Raw genomic sequence first — 21058 nt, forward strand, 5'->3', positions numbered from 1 at the left:
GCAAAGGACCTGCAGCATGCGGTCGTGCATTAACCTGCTGAAATGTAAGGTTTCGCAGTAATCGAATGAAGGGTAGAGCCACGGGTCGTAACACACCTGAAATGTAACGTCCACTGTTCAAAGTGCCGTCAGGTTGCATCCACGCGGATAAGATGCCTGTCATCTCGACTGCTAGTGATACGAGGCCGTTGGGATCCAGCACGGCGTTCCGTACTACCGTCCTGAACCCACCGATTCCATATTCTGCTAACAGTCATTGGATCTCGACCAACGCGAGCAGCAATGTCGCGATACGATAAACCGCAATCGCGATAGGCTATAATCCGACCTTTATCAAAGTCGGAAACATGATGGTACGCATTTATCCTCCTTACACGAGGCATCACAACAACGTTTCACCAGGCAACGCCGTTCAACCGCTGTTTGTGTATGAGAAATCGGTTGGAAACTTTCCTCATGTCAGCACGTTGTAGGTGTGGCCACCGGCGCCAACCTTGTGTGAATGCTCTGAAAAGCTAATCATTTGCATATCACAGCATCTTCTTCCTGTCGATTAAATTTCGCGGCTGTAGCACGTCGTCTTCGTGGTGTAGCAATTTTCAGGGCCAGTAGTGTATTTTACTTACTGTCACCGGACACTGGCAATGACCTGTCTCGGTAACAAACATAAAAATTAAAATTAATTTATGCTTCACTGAGTTGTACATAGTGAAGTCAGTAAAGCACTTTCCTATCAATATACCCACTAAGACAAAAAACAGAAGAAAAAACGGACTTCTAACGAATTATCGAAAATCGATAGAAGCGACGTACAATTTCAGAAAAATTCCATGATTTGTCAAAGACAAACAGCTTCGCAAATTCAAGTCAATAACGCGTTGATTCACCTCTTGCCGTTATGCAAGCTGGTACTCGGCTCGACATTGATTGAGTTCTTGAATGTTCTCCAGAGGTATATCGTGCCACACTGTGTCCAGCTGGCGCGATAGATCGTCAAAATACCGAGGTGGTTGGAGGGCTGTGCCCTTGACGTTCCAAAAGTTCTCAACTGGGCAGAGAGCCGGCGACCTTGCTGGCGAGGTAGGGTGTGGAAAGCACGAAGGCAAGAGGTAGAAGCTCCTGCCGTGCACGGGCAGGCATTATCTTGCTGAAAAGGGAGCCCAGGATGGCTTACCATGATAGACAACACCCGGGGAGCAGAATATCGTCGACGCACCACTATGCTGTAAGGGTGCCACGAATGACAACCAAAACGGTCCTGGTACGAAATTAAATGACGTCCCAAACAATCACTCCGTGCAGTCAAGCCATATGGTGGGTGACATTCAGGTTGGTGTCCCACTTCTGTCCGCAACGTCTCCAGACACGTCTTCGGTGGTCATCGGGGCTCAGTTCGGAGCGGGACTCATCACTGAAGACAATTCTATTCCATTCTATCAGATTCCAGGCCTCGATGAGCAGTGAGGATATGAATGGAGAGGAGGAGGAGAGGAGGAGATTAATGCTTAGAGTCCCGTCAAAAACGAGTTTATTAAAGAAGAGCTCAGTCTCGGATTAGGGAAACCAGAGTTGCTGCCTCCTATTTTATACGGTAATTTGAGTTAGGCCGTGCCCTTTCAAAGGTACCATCCTGACATTTGCCTGAAGCGATGAGGATGGCTGGACTGGGGTTTGAACCGTCGTCCTCCCGAATGCGAGTCCGACGGGTTAACTACTGCCCACCTCCATCGGTTACGTGTCTGGAGGTGCCCCGGATAGCGGTGGGATACCTGCATCCGCCGTACGGTCCGGCAACCAGGACTGATGATCTGGCGTGCCAATTCATTTCATAGCAGCATCCCTTTGATTGTCATCCGCGGTGTCCTTACAGCACAGCAGTACGTCGACGATATTCTACGCCCCCTTGTCTTCCTCTTCATGGTAAGCCAGCCTTGGCTTACATTTCAGCAAGATAATGCTCGTCCGCACACGGCAGGAACTTCTACTGCTTGTCTTCGTGCTTCCCAAAGCCCACCTTGGCCAGAAAGGTTGCTGGGTCTCTCCCCAGTTGAAAACGTTTGGAGCATTGGTGACATGCTCTCCATCCAGCTCTTGACTGGACAGAATTAGGCACGATATCCTCCAGGAGGACTTCCAATAACTCTCTCAATTAATGTCGAGTAACTGCATGCATGAGGGTCAGAGATGGACCAATGCGATACTGACTTGCTCAGTTTGTGAAGCTCTTTGTCTTGAATAAGCCATCCAATTTTTCTGAAACTGTAAACATTTGTTTGTCTCTACATGGTACGCTGCATCTAGCGAATTCCGTCCCATACTTTTAATTCCTTCGAGGTGCGTCAGTTTTTTCCTTAGAGTGAACAAATTTTCAGGTATTACAAAAACGAGAAGCAAAGACGAATAAGGAAAACTGGTAGAATACTAAAATCGACTCTATTACTATATTGAAACCTGGTAGTCAAGGAAGGCAGAATTCGGTTACGATTGTGGACAGGGCCGTAATCAGGTACTATTGGTTCCCTTTTGCAATTACACACATTTATTTTAACACGGTAATTCCTGACTCAGCACTAAATCAAGATATCTCACGTTATTAATGAAGGAATAAACAACTGTGTAATTAATAGTGCTTTCAGTGCGTTACAATTTACCAAATGAGCATAAAATACAGACACAGCAAATAATGTTTTAAAAACAAGCCAATGTGATCCCAATTAGAATTTTAAGGCAAGTAACCACAGTCACGGCTGAAGGCCTTTAACGCCAAGAACGGCAATTATAAAAAAAAAAAATTAACAAACATACTGTAAAACAGCAATGCGATAGCAAAGGTTAATTTAAAAAGATAGGCAACTGATCACCAAACGGGTGAGAAAATGATGATAAACGTGGTTGCACAACCATTTAAACCTGCTGTAACGCCAAGAATGGCAATTATATAAAAAAATTAGACATGCAGTAAAACAGCAAACATAGCAGCAAAGGTTAATTTGAAAGGACAAGCAACTGATCACCAAACAGGTGAGACAAAATGATGGTTAACTTGGTAGCACAATCATTTAAACCTGCTGTAACGCCAAAAATGGCAATTATATAAAAAATTTAGAAACATACAATAAAACAGCAAATACAATAATAAAACACAAGGGCCAGTCACAGACGGTGCACCAGGAATCGACCTCTGAGTAGGTCCGGCAAAAAATACTTTCGCGAGCCATGAGATAGGCAGCCAAGAGTTGCATTCACTTCACAAGATGGTAACTCAGACTAGTGGTAGTGTAACGAATGACTAATGATACTCTAGATGAGGTTATGTGACGTCCAATAAACCAAATGCAACGATGTAAAAATACGCCAAAGCCGGAACCGGCGGTCTGGACTCCGCTGGCAGAATATTGTGCTTAGAGCGCCCAGAACGAGAAAGGAATCACGAACACCAGAGTAGAAGAATCGCCAAACAACCTACAATCAAGAAAGCTGTCATAACTACACGCCTCACCGGACAGCAGCGGCAAGGCGAGGAAACGTACACTCCCGCTACATACACTAGCCCCCAGTTCAGGTCTCTGGGGCGTTAGTGGCCACGAGGCAGGAAAAATACCACTGGTTGAACTTAACAAATAGTCACAAACTGAACGCAATAAATCGTAATTAGACCTCCAGGAAAGCATCAGATCTGCCTTCCCCAAGCACTCCACTCACTGCTCTTCACTTCAGTAACACTATTAACAGCAACACGAACCCAAGTCACTGGAGAATCGCAAGATCTCACAGTGGTGGAGGTTTCTCTACTTGAATCCGAATGCACTCAAAGCTTGCAGGATTCGGTTTATGACGAGGTCGTGCACCCTCGTGACCACAGACTTCGATCCAGCAGTCCATGCGCGCCACCAGGGGTCCTGGCATGTTCTCGCACTGCGTGGACCTGGCTCCTCCTACGTCCCCAACTGAACTGCTCACTCTCCCGACCCGGAAGAACAACGACGTCGCCCCAAAGATAGGGCCACAGTTACTACATATCGATAATCGCCTTTGCTGCCACTAGCGGACAGGCAACGCTTGCGAAACTAAGTGGCGCCAGTCAACACGAAAAGAAGACAAACAACTGCAACCATGTCAACTAGGCGATACGGTCTGGCCTCCAACAGAGGAAGGAAACATACAAACAGCACCAATGGGAGCCGCAGCACGGCTTAAATATGTTTTGTGAAATCGCCTGACAAGATTCACATTTGTTCTCAAACATCGATGTATCGATTTTTTAAAAATATTTTCTCACTTGTGTCGCCACATTTTGTACCCGCTTCCAAACCAACGTATTATATGAAAACTCATATGACGACGACGTATCTATTTACCTACATGACATTCGCTTCGTCTACACATTTTAACTTCGACAATGTTATCCCATTGCTAACAACATTAACGGTTTCATCCTTTCGTATGTGTTCTTCGTTGAGAGCTATCCTTTATTCCTCAGGTGCTATACTCGTTACCAGAACCAGCCGACGCTAATAATCAGTGGACATAATAAATTGCGTTTACACGTGAGATTACCGATATCTGAAATACTGTTTTATTAATAATCAATGTTCTTGCGCCTGTGAGAGCAGTCGAGAGAGAACATTGTCTTAAAGACGTTTAGGATAATAAAAGTAATGGCTGCAGCTGTGGGTAGTCGTTTTGGAAGAGATATTATAGTTGAAAAGTGAATATGTCTGACTGCCATCTGCAGGGCTCGAGTTCGACTTCCAGTACCGTCAGCGATCCTTACTTGGTGGGAGAACCGCGTTTAGGATAATAAAAGTAATGGCTGCAGCTGTGGGTAGTCGTTTTGGAAGAGATATTATAGTTGAAAAGTGAATATGTCTGACTGCCATCTGCAGGGCTCGAGTTCGACTTCCAGTACCGTCAGGGATCCTTACTTGGTGGGAGAACCGTTGCAGAATGCATTCAGCGCCGTAAGTCAGACTGAGATATATTTGAATGGCAAGTATCGATTTACAAGGTCAAAACACTGACAACTACTGGGAGAGCAGTCCGTTGACCCCATGGCCCTTCATACCATATTCAGTGACACATTTTCATGGTTTCTTCGTGGGCCAGTTAGTGGACGAGTAAGTAATAATACCTCAACTAGAAGTTGTTATTGTTGCTGTTGTTGTTCTGGTCGTCTTCAATCCAAAGATTGATTAGATACAACTCCCCACACTAGTGTATCCTGTGCAACTCACTTCATCCCTACGTAATCGCTGTATCTATTTTGAAACTGGTTACTGTAGTCAAGTGTGCCCACTTAGCGCGTCTGACTGCCATGTAGCGGGCCCGGGTTCGATTCCCGGTAGGATCAGAGATTTTCTCATCTCGGGTCTGGGTTTTATATTTTCCTCATCATAATTTCATCCTCATCGACACGCAAGTCGCCATGTTTGGTGTCAAGTAAAAAAACTTGCATCTCGGTGGTCGAACTTCTCTAGGTGGGGACTTCCGACCATCAATACTGTAGGTGATTTCATTATCACTGTAGTCAAGTCGTGGTTTCTCTTAATAATGTTACTCTCGCACATTCCTCCGCAACCACGCTGGCTACTCCATGATGCCCAAAGACATTGGTGTCCAAACTTTTATGTTACCTGCCCCAAACTGGAAGCAGATGAGTGGTATTTTGCACACGAAATATACTAAAAATAACCTCTGAGAAATAAAGACGGGGGAGTTAGGAAATATCTAATTAACACATTAAACTAATTTAGGATTTACAAATTTGTGATACTTATTTCTAAAAAAGAGCACATTGTAATTAATTTGACATTTTACATATGAGATATCATTAATAATGTTATATATAAGTAATTACAAATCGTAGAATTAATGTGACATTTGACTTTGTATTTGGGAAACTAATGTATCAATATAAGGTTCTATCATGTTCATACGTAGAGCTTATTTCTAGTAATAATTCTGGAACTAATTAAATGAAGGATACGGTTTTGTAACGTAATTACTTAATGAGCAGAGGACGCATAGATCAAGTAGAAACTTTCAGTTGTTTGCTGCTTTCTACTTGTCGATTAAAATCATCTACATTGAATCTCCTTCCCGATCCAGATATTTACCTAAATAAAAGATGTGTATGAAAGACTTACAAGAAATATGTTCCAGTTTCCACAATACGCATCGAAAAAAGGGAGAAAGAAAAAGGCATTATGCGTGATTACATTTATGACAATGATGTCCCAACAACTGGAAATATTCAGCTGTGGTTAAACCGCTGCCTGCTTGCATTTTATAGTAATACACTGAACGTTAGTGATATGTAATTCATGTAGCGTAGGAAGCTAGTCCGTGGAGTTTCGAATGAAGAAACTGATTTGAAGCTCATCTCTTCTTGCCTGGCGAGTTAGGAGCCACGTCTGGATTATTACGGCCAAACTGACGAATACTTTACCGTTCTGCTGTTACGTTCAGTGTATGCTGCCGTACGCCGTGAGTGCAATACTCTAATTTCTTTTTCTTGATCAAAGCATTTAGCCACATTCTGTATTATTTTACCGGCCTTACTGTGAGTATCAGGCCTAACAGGCGTCATTGGAATCATGGGTAGTTGCTTACCTTCATTTGTGGTCTCTCATCTTCAATTCCATTACCAAACACGCTAGTAATAATGGACCGCTATTTACTGTTAGTCCGCACCGGTTGACAGTAGTTCCAAGACGATGACTTCCGACGTCTACCGACAAGTACCGACCAGAGTCAGAGGTCACGTTGTAGTGGCCAGGTGGTACACAACAACCACGATATAAAGAACTTTCTGTACTGCGACTGATGTGTGAGGGGAATGAGCATGATGACCGCTACGGGGCGACGAAGTGCAAGGGAAGCACCTCCCTCCGTGACGTGTTGTATTAATACATTTTGATTTGTACTGATTGTCTGCTATGGTAGAAATTGCACACGAAGGTAAAAACATTTTGGAAAAGTCCATTATAATGATGTTCATGTTCAAATATGGTTCTTATTTGTAGAGACAGATATGATATCAAACTAAATCTGTTACAACAGTATTAGGGTACTATTAGATAGCAAACATTGGCAGTAATTGCAGTCCACATCAAGATTTCTGGCTCCTATCAACTTGTGTGATCAGGACAATGGTGATAAATGTTATTTACCACAATTCTTCAGAAATAACACTGAATTTTCTTGTTTTTCCATAAATTAAAATTTCATAATACGCCTCTAATTCTCAGTTTCGCAGTTTCAACTGCCATAAGATAACTAACCAGTGCGTCTGACGGACTAGTGTGCATAGGAATGAGACTCTGCGGGTTCAAGTATAGCACGAGTGGTAATGTTACGAACGGGATGGACCAATGAGACAAAAGCATCGTGTGTCGGGAGTTTCAGACTGAAAATGCTGAATTTATCGTATCTTTACATTATAGGAATTTTACAGATTTTTTTTTGTTTTGTTTTTCCCTTTCGTGTGAAAGATGCTCACTTCTTGGGTCACATCCGGCCCGCGGGTCTACAAAACCCTTTTCTCCCCATTTAGTTGCAATACCACTTCATTAGATAAATGATGAACCCATTTTCGGTAGTCTTATGTACACCACAACAGTACCACTTGACTAAAAGAAGCGACCGGTTGATAGGACATGTCCTGAGGCATCAATGAATCGTGAACTAGGTGCTGCGAGGAGGAGTGGATGGGTAAAAATCGTACTGGACGAGCAAAAATTGAGTATAGTAGGCCGTTTCAAATGCAATTAGGTCGCAGTAGTTATGCAGACATGAAGAGACTTGCTCGGAATAGACTAGCGTGGAGGGTTCTGTCAAAGCAATGGTATAGCTGAGGACCACAGCAACAACAACAACAACATATTCTCATCTTGTCTGCGCTGTTTATCGTCGACGTTTAGTTTCCATACAGCGCTCCACACAAGTATTTAAAAAAGATTGTCATTGTAGGTTATTCCGCTGGCCAAATAGCAAGACACGTCTACTACTTTTAGAGACTCATTTCCTAATTTAGTTCCCCTAGAGTCACCAAACATAATTCGATCACACACCACACTAAGGTGACAAAAGTCACGGGTTATCTTCCAACACCATGTCGGACCTCCTTTTGCCCGGGGTAGTGCAGCGACTCCGCGTGGCTTGGACTCAACAAGTCGTTGGAAGTCCCCTGCGGAAATATTGAGCCATGCTGCCTCTGTAGCCGTCCATAACTGCGAACGTGTTGTCGATGCAGGATTTTGTCCACGAACTGTCTTCTCGATTATGTCCCATAAATGTTCGAAGGGATTCATGTCAGGTGATCTGGGTGGCCCAATCATTCGTTCCAACTGGCCAGAATGTTCTTCAAACCAATCTTGAACAATTGTGGTGCATTGTCCTCTATAAAAATTCCATCTTTCTTGGGAATATGACGTCCATGTTGGCTGCAACTGGTCTCCACGTAGTTCACTTGGACCAAAAGGCCCAGTCCATTCCATGTACACACATCCCACACTACTATGGAGCCACCACCAGCTTGCACAGTGGCTTGTTTATAGCTTGGGTCCATGGCTTTGAGGGGTCTGCGCCACAATTGAACGGTACCATTAGCTCCTACCAACTGCAATCGGGACTCATCTGACAAGGCCATGGTTTTCCAGTCGTCTAAGGTCCAGCCGATATCGTTACGAGCCCAGCATAAAGGCAATGTCGGGCTGTTAGCAAAGGCTCTCGCGTCAGTCGTCTGCTGCGATAACCCATTAACGCAAAATTTCGCCGCACTATCCTAGCTGTTACGTTCATCGTGCGTTACACATTGATTTCTGCGATTATTTTACTCTGTTAGCACTGACAACTCTACGCAAAAGCCACTACTTTTGGTCGTTCAGCGAAGGCCATCGTCCCCTGTGTTGTCCGTGGTGAGAGCTAATGCCCGAAATTTGGTATTCTCGGCACACTCTTGACACTATGGATCTCGGAATATTCAAAACCCTATCGATATGCGAAATGGAAAGTCCCATTCGTCTAGCTCCAACTACCATTCCGCGTTCGAAGGGTGTTAATTGCCGTCGTTCGGCTATAATCACGTCGGAAACCATTTCATTTGTATCAATCACCTGAGTCCAAGTGACAGATCCGCCAATGCAGTGCCGTTTTATACTCGTAGCTTGTGTACTTGATACTCCCTCTATTTGTTTATGTGCATGTCTCCGTCCCATGACTTTTGTCAAGACAGTGAATTACCGGATATTTTACTGCTATCAGTTTTAATCTTACGAGGGTTGGAACTTAAATAGAGACAACTATTTATCACAACCGATACAAAAGACTAACATGTTTGCATCTGTTCTGTCCTTCAAATTGCCGCCCTGTGTGGCCGTGCGGTTCTAGGCGCTTCAGTCTGGAACCGCGCGACCGCTACGATCGCAGGTTCGAATCCTGCCTCGGGCATGGATGTGTGTGATGTCCTTAGGTTAGTTAGGTTTATGTAGTTCTAAGTTCTAGGCGACTGATGACCTCAGGAGTTAAGTCGCATAGTGCTCAGAGCCATTTGAACCATTTGTCCTTCAAATTAGTCACCTGCGTTGTGTAGATCCCGTTGCTAGCGTTGTGGAAGGCGTAGTATACCGTTAGCACAGCCTGTTCTGTTAATGGTGGGAATGGAGCGGTCTAAATTTATGGTGACTCTCGTGTACGACTGTGATGGTGTTACCCTAACGCGTTACGTTACTCCACGGCAGACCGTCAATGCACAGTACTACTGTTCGTTTTTGGAGCATCACCTGCGACCAGCTTTGCGAAAGAAGCGGCGACACTTTCTGCGCATCCCACCCATCATTTTGCACGACAATGCGCGGGCGGATACAGCGCCAGCTGTGGCTGCTCTGTTCGGTCGATGGGACTGGGACGTACTGTATCATCCACCATACTCCCCGGACTTAAGTTCTTGTGACTTTGATTTGATTCCGAAGATGAAGTAACCGCTTCGTGGCATCCGCTTCACAACTGTTCCAGAGATTCGACAGGCAGTAGACCGTTCCTCTCGCACCATCACCAGAACGGCCTATACTACGCCTTACACATCGCTAGTAACGGGTTCTACACAACGCTAATGACTACTTTGGAGGACAGTAACAGGTACAAACATGTAACTCTTTTGTATCGGTTGTGAATAAACAGTGCCACTAATTAAGTTCCAACCCTCGTATAATCAGCTTTAAACACACGATTAGTTTCGTTTCACTAAACTTCGCAGTTCTTTGCCATCTCTCACTGAATTACGGAATCTTCGGAAAAGTTTAAAATGTCTTATATCGTTTGTTCAACTTTTATTCATTTTTGAAAAATTCTGCTTAGTTTCCTTTCCTTCTTTCTGATTGCACAAATTGAATAATAAGGGAGAATAGGCTTCAATCATATGTCACTCTCTCCTCCATTACAACTTCTCTTTCACATCCTTCGATACATACAAGAGCCGTGGAGCAAACCAAAGACTGCGATTCATTAGCAGAACACTTAGAAGGTGCAACAGGTGTACTAAAGAGACTGCTTACACCACACTTGTCCGCCCTATTCTGGAGTGTTGCTGGGAGGTGTGGGATCCGCATCAGGTGGGACTGACGCATGACATCGAAAAAGTACAAAGAAGGGCAGCCTTTTTTGTATTATCGCGGAATAGGGGTGATAGTGCCACAGACATGATACGTGAAATGGAGTGGCAGTCATTAAAACAAAGGTGTTTTTCGTTGCGACGGGATGTTCAAAAATGGCTCTGAGCACTATGGGACTCAACTGCTGAGGTCATCAGTCCCCTAGAACTTAGAACTAGTTAAACCTAACTAACCTAAGGACATCACAAACATCCATGCCCGAGGCAGGATTCGAACCTGCGACCGTAGCGGTCTTGCGGTTCCAGACTGCAGCGCCTTTAACCGCACGGCCACTTCGGCCGGCTACGACGGGATGTGCTCACGAAATTTCAATCACCAGTTTTCTCCTCCGATTGCGAAAACATTCTGTTGGCACCAACTTATACAGGGAGAAATGATCATCACGATAAAATAAGAGAAATCAGGGCTTGCACAGAAAAATTTAAGTGCTCGTTTTTCCCACGCGCCTTTCGAGAGTCGAACGGTAGAGAGACAGCTTGAAGGTGGTTCATTGAACCCCCGGCCAGGCACTTTATTGTGAATAGCTGAGTAATCACGCTGATATAGATGTAGATGTCCCTATTTCGTATGAGCAGTAGACAATATTTAGCTCCTTGTATTTTGTTCCCGATTACTTCATAATTTTGAAGAATGTCTTATAGTCAACATTGTCGAAGGTATTCTGTAAATCAAAAAATTCAACCTATTTCTAAGACAAACTTAAGCCGTAGGAACAGTGCTGCCTCGCGTGTTTCTACGTTTCCCGGAAACCCAGGCTGATCTCTCTCCAGTTGTGCTTCTAGCAGTCACCCCATTCTTCTGTAGATCATTCGTGTGACTAGTTTGTAATCGTTACTTACTAAGCGTATACTTAAGTGAGACTCATCCCAGAGAGCACCTACTTTCTTTGATGCTGTAGTTATCATATTCTTCTTGAGTTCTGAGGGTCTTCGCCGTCTTATGTATCCCGTATACCAGTTGGAACATTTGCATGGCAGATTCCCCAAGAAAGTCAATAATTGTGAATGAACTGAAATTGTCTCGTTTCTGTTTAGGCCTCTCAGCGATTTGTCAGTTTTTTTCCGCAGTATCGTATCACGCGTCACAGCTGCCATATTACCAATTTTTCCTATGACCTTTCCTTTAAGCACAGAAATAGTGAGCAGTCTTTACCAGAGAATCAAAATTTTGTTTAACCAGATTCCGACATTAACATAAAATGATTTGATGTAAGTGGTTCACAGCCTAGTGTAAACTTTTTAGATCTGACGCAGAGTCGGCGATTTGCGTGTTGATGCTGGTGTTTATTGACTGTAACATTTTACCTCAAGAGTTTGGCTACATCGTATCCCTCTCATCTTCAAGATTCACGCCAGTAGCGAAGCAGGTACCTCAGTGACAATGGCTAACCAGGTTAGTCAGTGCAACACGGAATATTTCTTCATTCATGAATGACCAAAGCGTACAACGTATTAGATACAGCACGAAAAGTCGCAGAACGCTCGTGGAAAGCTTATAACCCGCTGTGGGGCAGCTTGAAATGCAGTACGGCTGTTGTCTACTCCCTTCATTTTTTGAGGTTCTCAGAGAGCGCAAACAATTTGATCTGTATTTGATCGTAACATGACACATCGCGAAAGCACTCCCCTTTTTAGACATACTATAATAATGTTAGTCAGCTCCTTTGCTCCATATTCAGATCCACTGCTTTGTAAAAAAGTGTTTAAATACTTCATGACGCCCCCGTAATACATTTCCTCTCCTTACAAACTTGACGACATGACGTGCTAGGTTTATGCATGGGAAGTAGTTTTCAAATCGTCGTTGTATATTCACTCATGCAAATTTTGGGAGATGAAAGTTGCCTGCAAAACAAACGTTAGCATTTTAAATTGCCTGTCCGGTCGTCCCATCCATTAAACTAATTGGACAGAATCTCTCTCTGCGTGGAGCTATTTCGGCTGGAACTATAGTTTAAAAACCTGGTATGTCGATGAAGTGCCTAGGATTTCATGCATATTGTATAGTCCTCATGTGACAGATTGGTGACAGCATTTTATGATGTAGCTATTACTGTCTGGGTAAGGGATCTGAGGATGGAAATACATACTGCCGAAAGTAGTAATCCAGCCCTGGAGTGACCACGCGATTAGAGGCGCCATGTCACGGATTGCGCGGCCCCTCCTGCCGGAGATTCGAGTCCTGCCTCGGACATGGGTGTGTGTGTTGTTTTCGGCAATAGTTAATTTAAGCAGTGTGTAAGTATCGTTACCGATGACCTCAGCAGTTTGGTCTCTTAGGAATTCACACACAATTGAACATTTTAGTAATCCGGTAACTGTGTTTACATAGCGATCCTTGCAAACAAAATTGTTTTCAAAAGAATATTACAATTCAGTTTTAAAAAGATTTTCTGCATACTTGGCTCCACAGTCGAAATGCATTTCATGCAAGTGGGCGCTTTTACAGCTTAGGATGGGTTAATTAGCAATCAGTCTAGCGTTTGGCCAGATTCTACCTTTTGATCATCATTAAGCACATACACTGAAGCCCCAAAGAAACTGATATTAGGCATGCGTATTCAAATACAGAGATATGTAAACAGGCAGAATACGGCGCTGCGGTCGGCAACGCCTATGTAAGACAACAAGTGTCTGGTGCAGTTGTTAGATCGCTTACTGCTGCTACAGTTGCAAGTTATCAAGATGTAAATGAGTTTGTACGTGGTGTTATAGTCGGTGCACGAGCGATAGGACACAGCATCTCCGAGATAGCGATGAAGTGGAGGTTTTCCCGTACTACCATTTCACAAGTTGTACCGTGAATATCTAGAATCCGGTAAAACATCGAATCTCCGACATCGCTGCGACCGGAAAAAAGATCCTGCAAGAACAGTACCAACGACCACTGAAGAGAATCATTCAACATGACAGAAGAGCAACCCTTCCGAAAATTGCTGCAGATTTCAATGCTGGGCCATCAACAAGTGTCAGCGTGCGAACCATTCAACGAAAGATAATCGATATGGGCTTCTGGAGCCGAAGGCCCACTCTTGTACCCTTGATGACTCCACGGCATAAAGCTTTACGCCTCCTCTGGGCCCGTCAACACCGACATTGGACTGTAGATCACTGGAAGCATGTTGTCAGGTCGGACGAGTCTCGTTTCAAATTGTATCGAGCGGATGTACGTGTACGGGTTTGGAGCTAATCTCATGAATCCATAGACAATGCAGGTCATCAGGGGACTGTTCAAGTTGGTGGCGGCTCTATAATGGTGTGGGGCGTTTGCAGTTGGAGTGATATGGAACCTTTGATACGACTCTGATAGGTGACACGTACGTAAGCATACTGTCGATCAACTGCAACCATTCATGTCCATTAGTCGAGTCCATGCCATGTCGTGCGGCATTTCTACTTGCTCGTTCTGAAATCACATTTGAGCGTTGTTTGTGAGAAGATCGTGTTGTGCCGTGTAAGGAGGCGAATCGTGTACCAGCAAGTGTGGGACTTCGATAGAGGCAGGTCGTGACTTATTGAGACTGCAGTTTATCGCTCCGCCAATATTCCTATTCTCGTTCATCAGAGTTCCACAACTGTCATGTAAATGTGGAATTGTAGGGTTCATGGTAGCCGTACTCAATGTCCTGCGGTATCTCAACTGCCCCATGTGCCTTTCGCCTGACGAAAGACATATTGTTGACTCGGCCATGCAGGATTTTCCAGCCATATCGCATTCCTCAAGTTAAGAAGTGGACAGCGAGTCGAGTACTCGCATGATCATTTATTTATTCTTCAAGAGTACAACCTAATATCTGAGAAGTTAAAACAGGCCCTACGTATCACATTTTCTTATATAATAATAAATTGATATGTTAATTATTTACTTAATAAAAATGAATACCACAAAAATGCTAACATGTATTCACATGGAGAGTGCGATGACATCTGGTGCACCATACACTGTCAATACGGCGACCGTTGTTCTGAGTTCGCTTTGCACTGCGCTAAAGGTAGGTGCGCCGATAGTAATACTAGTACATTCATAGGAAACACTGCACACAGGAGTGACATGACGTCATATTTTCAGAAGAGACACATTCCTGCGTTCAGCATCACGTTGGGGATATCCATTCGAGGAAGCTCCGAGGAAAATGAACTTCGCCACATTACGTTCAAATGGTTCAAATGGCTCTGAGCACTATGGGACTTAACATCTTAGGTCATCAGTCCCCTAGAACTTAGAACTAGTTAAACCTAACTAACCTAAGGACATCACACACATCCATGCCCGAGGCAGGATTCGAACCTGCGACCGTAGCAGGCCACATTACGTCCGTCATCATCATACGACCCCAGCACCTAGCTTGAAGGTGTTGGTTGCCACTGGAAATACAACACGATCGAGCCTCTGGTTTGCATAGTCGGTAATTCCAAAGCAGGCGTTCCGTTTGTGATGTGTTAGGCCTGTTTGTGTGTCCCATCTTTGAGGTCTCTTTGACATTCTCTTTCACCAAGATATTGCAATACTACACACTGTCCTTGTTACCTTTGCCTACCTCAGTACAGATTGTGTTGAACTGTTGCCCAGGCCAGCGCTTCTTAGGCTAAACACGGTTGGCGGTGGCATGTTTGTTGCTGTTAGAAGTAGTTTAACATGTCGCATAATTGAAGTAGATACTTCCCGTGAGTTAGTATGGGCAGAGGTCATTGTTGGCAACCGGAATAAAATAATAATTGGATCCTTTTACCGACCTCCCAGTTCAGATGATACAGTTGCTGAAAGGTTCAAAGAAAACTTGTGTTTGATTTCAAACACGTACCTGACTCATACGATAATAGTTGGTGGTGACTTTAATTTACCCTCGATATGTTGTGAAAAATATATGTTTAATTCCGGAGGTACGCATAAAATATCATCCAAAATTGTGCTAAACACATTCTCTGAAAATTATTTCGAGCAGTTAGTTCATGAGCCCACACGAATAGTAAACGGTTGTGAAAACACACTTGACCTCTCAGCAACAAATAATCCTGAGTTAATAACCAGCATCAAAACCGATATAGGGATTAGTGAGCACAGGGCTGTCGTAGCGAGATTGAATATTGTAATCCCCAAATCCTCGAAAAATAAGCGAAAAATATACCTATTCAAAATAGCAGATAAGAATTAACTTGACCCCTTCCTGAGAGACAATCTCCACTCATTCCAAACTAATAATATAAATGTAGACCAGATATGCCTTAAATTCAAATAAATAGTATCGGCAGCGTCCGCAGCTTGTGGTCGTGCGGTAGCGTTCTCGCTTCCCACGCCCGAGTTCCCGGGTTCGATTCCCGGCGGGGTCAGGGATGTTCTCTGCCTCGTGATGACTGGGTGTTGCGTGATGTCCTTAGGTTAGTTCGGTTTAAGTAGTTCTACGTTCTAGGGGACTGATGACCATAGCTGTTAAGTCCCATAGTGCTCAGAGCCATTTTTTTAGTATCGGCAGCAATTGAGAGGTTTATACCAAATAAACTAACAAATGACGGAGCTGATCCTTCTTGGTACACAAAACGGGTTAGAATACTGTTGCAGAAACAACGAGACAAACATGCCAAATTTAAACAGACGAAAACTCCCCAACACTGGCGATCCTTTACAGAAGCTCGAAATTTAGCGCGGAGATCGATGCGAGACGCCTATAACAGTTTCCACAACGAAACTTTGTCTCGAAACCTGACAGAAAATCCAAAGAGATTCTGGTCGTACGAGAAGTACGTTAGCGGCAAGAAACAATCAATGCCTTGTCTGCACGATAACAATGGAGATACTATCAAAGACAGTGCTGCGAAAGCAGATTTACTAAACACAGCCTTCCGAAATGCCTTCACAAAAGAAGAATTTGAATCAAGAACAGCTGCCAGCATGAGTAAAGTAGAAGTAAATATCCTCGGACTAGTGAAGCTACTCAAATCACTTAATAAAAGCAAGTCTTCTGGTCCAGACTGTATACCAATTAGGTTTAAAAAAATGGTTCAGATGGCTCTGAGCACTATGGGACTTAACTTCTGAGGTCATCAGTCCCCTAGAACTTAGAACTACTTAAACCTAACTAACCTAAGGACATCACACACATCCATGCCCGAGGCAGCATTTGAACCTGCGATGTAGCGGTCGCGCGGTTCCAGACTGTAGCGACTAGAACGGCTCGGCCACCCCGGGCGGCCAATTAGGCTCCTTTCGAAGTATGCTGATGCATTAGCTCCATACTTAACAATCATATACAACTGTTCGCTCGACGAAAGATCGGTACCCAAAGACTGGAAAGGTCTAACAGGCATGATTTTAGAACATATATTGTGTTCGAATATTATGAATTATCTCGAAGGAAACGCTCTGTTGACACACAGTCAACATGGGTTTAGAAAAATCGTTCCCGTGAAACACAACCAGCTTTTTATTCACATGAAGTGCTGAGTGCTATTGCCGAGGGGTTTCAGATCGATTACGGTTCCGTATTCCAGGATTTCCGGAAGACTTTTGACACTGTACCACGCAAGCGGCTCGTAGTAAAATGGTTCAAATGGCTCTGAGCACTATGGGACTTAACTTCTGAGATCATCAGTCCCCTAGAACTTAGAACTACTTAAACATAACTAACCTAAGGACATCACACACATCCATGCCCGAGGCAGAATTCGAACCTGCGACCGTAGCAGTCTCGCGGTTCCGGACTGAAGCGCCTAGAACCGCTCGGCCACCGCGGCCGGCTGGCTCGTAGCAAAACTGCGTGCTTATGGAATATCGCCTCAGTTATGTGACTGGATTTGCGATTTCCTGTCAGAGAGGTCACAGTTCGTAGTAATTGACCGAAAGTCATCGAGTAAAACAGAAGTGATTTCAGGCGTTCCCCAAGGTAGTGTTGTAGGCCCTTTGCTGTTCCTTATCTATATAAACGATTTGGGAGACAATTTGAGCAGCCGTCTTCGGTTATTTGCAGATGGCGCTGTCGTTTGTCGACTAATAAAGTCACCAGAAGACTGCAAAACGATTTAGAAGAAATATCGGAATGGTGCCAAAAGTGGCAGTTGACCTTAAATAACGAAAAGTGTGAGGTCATCTACATGAGTGCTAAAAGGAACTCGTTAATCTTCGGTTACACGATAAATCTGTGTAATCTAACAGCCGCAAATTCAACTAAATACCTAGGTATTGCAATTACGAACAACTTAAATTGGAAAGAACACATAGAAAATGTTGTGCGTTTTATTGGCAGGACACTTAGAAAAATGTAACAGACCTACTAAGGAGACTGCCTACACTACGCTTGTCCGTCCTCTTTTATAATACTGCTGCACGGTGTGGGATCCTTACCAGATAGGACTGACGGAGTACATCGAAAAAATACAAAGAAAGGCAGCACGTTTTGTATTATCGCGAAATATGGGAGAGAGTGTCACAGAAATGATACAGGATTTGGGCTGGAAATCATTAAAAGAAAGGCGTTTTACGTTGCGACGGAATCTTCTCACGAAATTCCAATCACCAACTTTCTCCTCCGAATGCGAAAATATTTTGTTGGCAACGACCTATATAGGGCTGAACGATCACCACGATAAAATAAGGGAAATCAGAGCTCGTACGGAAAGATATAGGTGTTCATCCTTTCCGCGCGCTGTACGAGATTGGAATAATAGAGAATTGTGAAGGTGGTTCAATGAACCCTCTGCCAGACACTTAAATGTGGTTTGCAGAGTACCCATGTAGATGTAGGCCTGTCACGCACCTGGCAATCACTGTGATTTCTGAACTCTGGTACTGAGTTGAAGGACCATGGAATGACGTACCAATATCTGTCACCTATGTTCAGTGTGACTTGATGCACAGCCGGGATATGGTCGGCTGGCAGATCCGTGTGCTGAATCCTGCACTCTATATACTGCAAATCAACTACATATGTAATTGAGTTTTCCTCCAGTTACACTGTACATACATTATAAGTAAAATTGGTATATTTCTTGATGATACATTTCTAATGCCTGCTGTATAAATATAACCCACGCAAGAAAATGTAAGTAATAATAGTGGCGTCACATTTACCCGATACTTTAATACGGTGACGAAAAAAAAATCACAACACGAAGTAGTTGTGCGACATGAAAAAAAGTTGGCAGGCGTGTTTCTACATTTGAAAGATGAGGTTAGTACAGATTTCATGCCAGTCGCTTAGTAGCACCACTATGAGGATGAAAAATTGGTTTGCTTTAAAGAGACACTGTAACGGTCGTGAGCGTTAGTTACCTTTGAGATTGGGCATGGTGAGCTGATGTTAGTCAAGAATGCCTTTATGGCTACAAAGACGCCATTATCAATACCTCACCCACTTTGAACGAAGTTTTGAGCTTTTGATGGCCATAGCCGAAACGTCGCTATAAATAAAGAGAAATATTAAGCGATCCAGTAGGCTTTGTTCACAAAAATCCGCAACGATCGGAGATTCGTTTACTAAATTTATTTCCTTTATTAATAAGAAATAGCTATCACAGTGGCCAAGTGTATACTGCACTGAATACTCTTGATCAGTTTCGTGAGAAGTGATTTGTTCCTGGAATGGTCTACATTTGCGAGTGAAGTCATTTACTGAGGCGGGAGTGTCACATAAGATAATCATAGATTTTCGAACTACGTAGGTAAAAAATCAGTGCTTTTTGATTCCGATAATATACGTGATTCTCAAAATCTGAGTTTGATAATTACGCGTAATAACTCAGATTATTCAAGTGAAGTAATTGATGGAAAGACAAGAGACAAATTGCGTCAAATTGTGAAAAAATACGATAGAATCGGGAACAGCGGAATATCGTTGTGATGTATCTGGAGAGAGATAGAGAGAGAGAGAGAGAGAGAGAGAGAGAGAAAGAGAAAGAGCTCGCGTTTGTGTGTGCGTATGTATAAGCTAAGCTGGTTTGAATGAATAAAGTCATTCAGAACGCTGAAAAAGGAAAAGACAACTCGAATATTATACAGATGTTGAATAGACAACGTGTAAGGTATTTTGACTCACACAGAAGCTTGCTCTAAAATACCACTGCAATAGGAAGTGTAGTGGTGAAACCATTTTGCTCGTATACGAATGAATGAATGCCAGTCAAATCTCCGTATGATCATCTTAGAGTTCCCTGTATTCCAGTGATTCAGTTCAATAAGGTCAAGACTGACTTCTTGCTACAGTGCATAATCAATCAGAATATAATCGTTGTAAAGATGAGCTTACAATGGAAATGCTGTTGTAAAGACGCCAAGAAGAAATTCCCGTCTAAATGAGTAAGGGTTGGACTAAAGTATGGAAACAATAAAAGCGACGCTGTACACAGCGAGAAAATGCAAATAACCGTCTCAGGCTGTTGTGCTCATCACTATTCAGTGTTTTAATGGTTTACATGGAAGTTAGACGTTCAGTCTTTACCGCGCTAGTACAGAGGCTTCACGTAGAGTATTGAGGAGGAAACGAAATAATAAGCTTCTGCTCTTCTCTCGTCTTCCATATATTTGATCCTGATTCCTGTGTGTGCAAAACAATGCAGGTCAGAGAAAATAGTTCACGGAATAAAGGATTAAACGTTACATGTCGAAATTAAACATTACTAAGTTCTAATCTTAAACAATGAAGTTACTGCACCAAATACATATTTTCATGGGTAACGCAACACGTGTCGAAAATTTATTCGCTTTCCGACAGTTGTGGGAGCTTACAGAAGTTTAGATATGATATCTGCTTGTGTGCTGTTCTGCCCTCTTTCTCTGAAATCTTTTTTTTTTTTAATTTTTTTGTTTTCACTGCAATCAGAAAATGGGAAAATAGAATGTAGCTAATGTGGTGAGCTAGGAAAAAAACCATCTGTTGCCGGAACTTTATTATTTAAACCATTACTGGCATAGCTGCACGCTTTCCAAATATTGTTTTTCGTGGATCTAATAATTAAACTATTCAGTTCACTTTCTCACTAAGGCTGTTGTTCTAAACACAAAATGCGTGCATGTTGTGACCTTCTGCTTTATTATGAACTTCGAAAAGTTTGCGAATATCGAGCGTAACGTAACTCTACGCAGCTGACAGGTGAGGCTAGTATTTCTGTTCTTTACAACGCCAGCTGTCGTAAATCGTCCTTACCAGTCATCTCCGCTTAACTGCGGAGCATATTTAGCTGACTAGAGATATTTTTCTCACTTTTTATGACCCTCTTTCCAGTAGCGAATCCTGTTGTGACCATAGTCTGATGTCGTAAACTTTCGTTATTACCCACTAACAGTGCAAACTTATCGTTTTAAACTGCCCGTATTCAAACGCGAGTTTCCTTAACTTTTTTTTTTTTTTTTTTTTTTTTTTTTTTTTTTTTTTTTAGTAGCAGATACCAGCTGAAGAGGTC

The sequence above is a fragment of the Schistocerca americana genome, chromosome 3 (assembly GCF_021461395.2).
Source record: "Schistocerca americana isolate TAMUIC-IGC-003095 chromosome 3, iqSchAmer2.1, whole genome shotgun sequence".
In the NCBI taxonomy this organism is placed as follows: domain Eukaryota; kingdom Metazoa; phylum Arthropoda; class Insecta; order Orthoptera; family Acrididae; genus Schistocerca; species Schistocerca americana.